Genomic DNA, 7,069 nt, shown 5'->3' on the forward strand with positions numbered 1-7,069 from the left:
TACTGAGCTCCCTCATGGGTGCAGGATGGTGCCCCTCTCTTGGGCTCTTTCCTTACTTCTTTGCTATGACCCTGCTTTCCTCCTAGGTCCTGGCTTCTTGTCTCATCCTATGGGTCTCAGGTGGGATGGATTAGAAAATGGAGTTTTGCTGTTCTTTGTTTCCTGGGTAAAGTATTTCCTGGTTTCACCTTGGTAGGATGACCATAGATTACTTACTTTTTATTAAAACTTATTCAAGAAAACAGATCTCTCTTTCATATTTCTCATGGCATAACTATTAGGTGTTATTTGCTTATTTGAACTTCTGAAGTTTTTTTTTCTGCAGTGTTTTTTTGTAAATAAAAATCTAGATTACCAATGCCAAAATCAAGTATAAAAGGAACTGGCTTTAAAGTCTATATTTAACACTGCTAGGGAAAGAAACACAGTTGGTTACTTTCCCAGAGTATGCTAATTAGGTGGAAAAATAATACTTTCTTTTCTGCTATTGGGAGAGAAAGTGACCAATAGAAAAGCAGTTCAGCACCTACACCCACTTTATGTACAAAATAGAGGTATGCTTGTGCATGCCAATAACTCATGCCTGTGTTTGCCTGACAACTAGCAACAAATGTGCCTTTCATCATCTCTTACAATGTTACCTTGAGATTCCAAACTCTAATCTGAATGGGACTCAGAATAGACAATGAATTTAGAAAACTACATATCATTTCCAACAGGATATAAGTGTTCATGCTTCTAATATTACAGATTTCGAAGACAATGAGTTTTTCTTACTACTGTGTGCATTTCTTTGTTGTTATGAACTTGTTACATACTCACTTCATTCCACTGACAAAAAAGTACTGAATATTCTTTATGAGGATTACAAGGGTATTTTTGGCTTTTTTTGGCCAAATCCTAATAGCTTTAGCGACATTATTTGGGAATTAATAATGTGTTTTAGATACTTAACGGTATAATTTTCCTTGCATAACTCAGTGCCATTTCCCACAGTGTTATAGTTAAAGCTTCATCCCAGGGTTTCATAAACTGACTTCCAGACCACTCACATATAATCGAATCAAACCTTTATTGAAGCACACCGGGGTGGCACACCGCTGGCGGCTGACCAGAACATAAAGCTGTTCCCCTGATCAGCCCCAAACAATTTCAAGGGCGCTCCTTATAAGCCTGAAAAACACAAAAGGGATGTTAGGGGTCCAGCCAATGCAAGCAAGCCAGGTTACAGAAGCTGGAGAGTGCAGTCAAGCGGAGGGAAGCCTAACCAATCACAGTTAGCCCAGTCACCCCAGTTACAGAAAAAGAGCCCCATTAGGTAGTTCCATGTTCTTAAATGTTTCTATAGCAAAAGGAAAAGAACATCTTGCCCCAGTCATGACCCTTCTACTTGGCATGGTTGTTTTATAGGATGAAGTCATAAAACAAAATGGAGTCACATTTGCTTCTGCTATCATAAAGGATACAATATTAATGTCCAATTTCTTTGTATGTTGTTTTATAGGGCTTCCAATATTTTTTAAACTGTATGTTTATAGGCTCCTTTGTTGCACTATAAAATCTTCAAAGAGTCATAACACTGTTTATTTTTAGGGGACACTTATATTCTCTGCCTAATTGAGTTCTTGGAGCAATTTGTAAGTCAGCCAGAACAGGTTATATTTAATGTGCTGCTCTATACATGATAAAACAAAGACTCAGGGAAGTTAATTACTTTCCTGTAACCCTACATTGGTCAAGAGTAATGCTGGAGCCCTTCAGGGGCTCATATATAAGGAACACTTTCTGTGTTTCCAAAATACTTCTCAAGAGCTGGAGACTTGTTCCTTCCTTCCCTGTTCTTTCTTGGCAGTCTTGTATAATATTCAACGAGTGAATAATAACACCATACTTTTCCAATTGTAGCATTCACCATACTTAGATACAAGCTAATTATTTCTCTTTGCCCCTTTCAATTTTCAGGAGAGTAGAGGATCTTTACATTGTTCATTCATTGCTATAAATCCAGGGCCTAATATACTGCCTGATGTAGTAGGAACTTCACAAATATTTATTGAGTAAATGTGTGAAAATTCCTTTTAGTAGCATGTACAAGGTCCTGGATTCTACCCTCAGCATGGAAAAACAATTTGTTTTTCTTCTTAGATTGTAATTGTCTCAAGAAAAATTCAAGCAGATGATTTTAAGTTGGAGCTAATGTCTGTATCAGTTGAGACGTGTTAGGTAAAGTTAAAGGTAAAGATGCAGAAACAAATAACATAAAAATATTGGAGTCTTGAAACAACAAAGTTTTTTTCTTGCTCACACTACATGGCCATCATGAGCTGGCCTTGAGAGTCTCTTCTTCATCGATACTTAGGGACCCAGATTGAAGAGGCAGCCACCATTTGAAACATTGTTAGTTACAATGACAGAAGAAAGGAAGCTTCTGAAGGTTTTGAACAGGGATATTAAGTTCTATTAGTTAGCAATGACCTTTTACCTCCACTCAAAATTGTTTGACCAGAACTAGCCACAGGCCCCCTGTTCTCCCCTGGCACCACATATAAGGGGTCTGGAAACTTCCTCAGCGGTAAAGAGCAAGAAAGATTTGGCTAACAGTGCTAAGAATGATTTTTTATATATCATATTTTATTTTATTTTTTATATATCATATTTTATTTCCCTAATTTTGAGCTTTTGTAATTTAGATAACAAAAAGGAATTTTTGTTTATCATCTTTTTTGAAAAATTAATTTACAAAACATAATTACCTTCACAATAGGTAATTGTGATGAGAAACTGGTGCTTGGTGGAATTAAATATTTGAATAAGGTCAAATGAGATTATCAAAGGTGGAAATGGAAAGATAATCCGGTCTCGGTGCCATTGATACTGGATGAATCTTTCTTGTTTCATATTTGTAGAGGTAAATTACATGTAGGGAATGCAATATTCATTTAAAAAATAGAATCATTTCAAGTTTAATTGGGTCCAAGAACATGATTTAAACATTCTGTGTCAATGTTTTGGCAATCATTCTGGTGAGACAGAAGAGACATCTGGGCTAGCAATTCAGGATAGAGCAGCCTAAATCACAGAAAAATACATGCTATTGTCCTAGGCTAGGGCAACAGGAGCTCAGCTTAACGAAGGAGTAGAGTGCTATATCTACTTAACATTTTTTTATGCATATATTTTTTATTAAATGATAGAAAACATGAAAGGCTTCACAAATTTGCATGTCATCTTTGCTCAGGGGCCATGTTAATCTTCTCTGTATTGTTCTAATTTTAGTATATGTCCTGCCAAAGTGAGCTCCCACTTGATTCTTTTAGATGTTGTGCAGTGATTTGTCCTGTCAAGGCAACCTCTGGTGAATTCTCTTTGTAATATATTTAACTATGATTTAGAGATTGAAAAACTAGAAGTCTAGGGTGGGGTGGTGTTTGCCAGGAATCCCAACTCAGCAGGTTGTGGTAGGAGGATCGAAAGATTGTAAGTTTGAGGCCAGCCTCAGCAATTTAGGGAGAATCTAGCATGTTACTGAGACCCTGTCTCAAAATAAAAAATAAAAAAGGCTGGGGGGTAGCTCAGTAGTTAAGTGCCTCTGGGTTCAATCCCCACTACCAAAAAAAAAAAAAAAATCACGAAGTATGTAAAAGAAGTAAACCGCTGGCTTTATTTTTCCTCACCCCCACCTCCCTGTTGCTGGGGATGAAACCCAGGGGTTTACATCCCAAGTCCTAAGCAAGTGCTCTACCACTGAGCAGGTCCCCCTGGTTTTAATCAACTGTGGTAGGATATGGAATGGTATGTTTTCCAATGTAATTCTGAGGACTATACCAGTATCAAAGATATTCTAAAGACAGTCTCACTTACTTTGTTTATTGTATGACTGTGGATTACGGTCCATTATAGTAAAATGATGTAGAAAAGCCACAATGTTCTCAGATGCTGGTCATGCAGTTTGCAAGAACTTAAAAAGAAGGTCAAAAAACCAGGGACTATCTCCCACCCTGCACAAAACTCAACTCAAAGTGGATCAAGGACCTAGACATTAGACCAGAGACACTGCACCTATTAGAAGAAACAGTAGGCCCCGACCCAAATCTCTAACATGTTGGCTTAGGAATTGAATTTCCTCAACATGACTCTTAAAAGCACAAGAAGTAAAATAAAGAATTAATAAATGGGATGGTATCAAATTAAAAAGCTTCTTTATAGCAAAGGAAACAATCAAGAACGTGAAGAGAGAGCCTACAGAATGGGAGAAAAATCTTTGCTACCTGCACAACAGATAGAACATTAATCTCCAGTATATACAAATAACTCAAAAAAACTTTAACACCAAAAGCAAAACAAATAACCCAATAAATAAATGGGCTAAAGAACTGAATAGACACTTCACAGAAGTATAATCAGTCAACAAATACGTGGAAACACATTCAACATTTCTAGCAATTAGAGAAATGCAAATTAAAACCACATTGAGATTTCATCTTATTCCAGACAGACGGCAATTTTCTTTTTTTAAAAAAAATATTTTTATTTTTTATAATTTATTTTATTTATTTTATTAGTTCTAATCAGTTATACATGACAGCAGAAAGTTCTTCAATTTGTTGTACACAAAAGGAGCAGAATTTTTTTACTTCTCTGGTTGTATATGAAGTAGAGTGACACCATTCGTACAATCATACATGTATTTAGGGTAATTATGTCCATCTCATTTCACCATCTTTCCTGCCCGCATGCTCCCTACCCCCCTGCAATTTTCAAGAACACAAATAATGATAAACATTGGCAAGGATGTTGGGGGAAAAGGTATACTCATACATTGCTGGTGGGACTGCAACTTGATGCAAACACTCTGGAAATCAGTATGGAGATTCCTCAGAAAACTTGGAATGGAACACCATTTGATCCAGTTATCCCACTCCATGGTATATACCTAAATGACTTAAAATCAGCATACTACAGTGACACAGCCACATCAATTCTTATAGCAGCTCAATTCACAATAGCTAAACTATGGAACTAACCTTCAACAGCCCTTCAACACATGAATGGATAAAGAAAATATGGTATATATATATACATACTGGAATATTACTCAGCCATAATGAGGAATGAAATTATGGCATTTGCAGGTAAATGGATGGAACTGGAGACTATCATATTAAGTGAAATAAACCAATCCCCCAAAACCAAAGGCCAATTCTCTCTGATATGTGGATGATAACACACAATAAAGGGCAGGGGAGTGGTTAGGGAAGAATAGAAGTACTTTGGATTAGACAAAGGGGAATGAAGGAAAGGGAGGGGGAATGGGAATAGAAAAGACAGTAGAATGAATCAGACATAACTTTCCTATGTTCATATATGAATACATGATCAGTGTAACTCCACATCATGTACAACCATAAAAATGGGAAGTTATATTCCACATATGTATAATATGTCAAAATAAATTCTACTATAATGCATAACTAAAAATAACAAATAAAAAAATTAAGAAAAAAACCCTTCATGAACAGTTCAGAATATTTTATACTTCCAAGAGTAAAATTTCCCACATCAACAGTTCCTTATTGCCCCCAATTTTACCTTCGTGAAAGCAAAGTCCTTCATTATCTGCACTAAGATCCAAATGTCTGAAATATTGCAAACATGATGCTCATCAATGATGAGCAGATTAAAAAAAATAACTTTTTTTCGTGTGTGTGTGTGTGTGCTGGGGATCAAACCCAGGGCCTTGTGCATGCAAGGCAAGCACTATACCTCAGCACCCCCACCCTGATAACTTAATTGTAATGCAGTTACCAAAATATTCCATCAAAAGACAAGGTCATCACCAAGGATATGTACTAGAATGTTCACAGTAGCACTGCTTATAATAGCTTCAAAGTGGAAACTACCCCAACATCCATCAGAAGAATAAATTCATAAATTAGGTATAATTACAGAATGGAATAAAATGAATTATCCATAACTATGTGCAATAATATGGAAGAACCCCACAAGTATAATATTGGATCAAAGAAGCCAAACATAAAATAATGCATATTTATGCAATGATTTTATGTTTATCAAGAGTAAGGATAGTTAGAACTATGTTGTTCAAAGACAGCATAGAGGCTGCCCTTTCGAGGAAGCCGTGACTGGAAGGCAGTATGATGGGGTTCCTAGGATTACTAATGTTCTATTTCTTGACTTGGATTCTGGATACAAAGATATGTTCTGGTTGTGAACATTCCTTGAGCAGTAATGTTCTTAGGATATATGCGCTTATCTATATACTTATCATATTGCAATTATAAGTTGAAAAAGAAAGAAAATTCCAGAAAGTTTATGAAACATGACTCTCAACCCAACACAATCCTCAAGGTTGTTACTATAATTTGAGAGTCATCAATACAAGCATCAGTCTCTAAAGAGGTTATTAAATGCACTGGATTCTGAACAGTTGTCCCTGGATCTGGATAACTAAAATGTCAAAATGAGTTAATCATTTGCCTTTAAGCTCTCTACTTGCTCTGCTTTTCTCATCTTCAGTACTATCACAGGAGTTTACTCTGTCATCCTCTACCTAAATCTCATCAACCAATGGCCCATTCTACCTATTCTCTGTACATTAACCAAGGTGATTTAAAGCCTAAACCACATCCTTGAAATCCTCTGTTTCAAATGCCCAAGTAGAGGTTCATTAAATATAAAATGTAATGCAAACTGTAAGGCCTCCGTCTCCTTCACCTATTTATTTCTTAATTTATTTCTTATCTTTTCCTCCCTCAGGGCATTGTATACTAGAGCCACACTGGTCTTCTCCCTGTTCTTCCAAAATGCCAAGTTGTTCCTGAGGACCTTTTCTCTTCTGTCCCCTCTGTCCAGAACAGTCATCCCTTCACTAGTTTCAACAACCAATTCCCTTCTCAGTCTGAGACATTCTATAAACTGTTCTTATAATCACCCTTTCTTAAGTCTACCCCTCATTATTCTTCATATCTCTTCTGTTTCCTCCCTGGATAGGATTTATCTTTTTTTTTTAATTTTTTTAGTTATAGATGGACACTTTATTTTGTTTGTT

At 36.3% G+C, this 7,069-nt stretch overlaps 1 non-coding gene across 1 annotated transcript; it reads right to left on the reverse strand.

Moving 5' to 3' along the window:
* Positions 1-3,193: 3,193 nt before the first annotated feature.
* LOC143406632 (U6 spliceosomal RNA) lies at positions 3,194-3,298 on the reverse strand. Its single transcript, XR_013092266.1, has one exon. It is a non-coding gene; the product is annotated as a U6 spliceosomal RNA (small nuclear RNA).
* Positions 3,299-7,069: the final 3,771 nt, after the last annotated feature.

Source organism: Callospermophilus lateralis, chromosome 8, assembly GCF_048772815.1.
Source record: "Callospermophilus lateralis isolate mCalLat2 chromosome 8, mCalLat2.hap1, whole genome shotgun sequence".
NCBI classification, from domain to species: Eukaryota; Metazoa; Chordata; class Mammalia; order Rodentia; family Sciuridae; genus Callospermophilus; species Callospermophilus lateralis.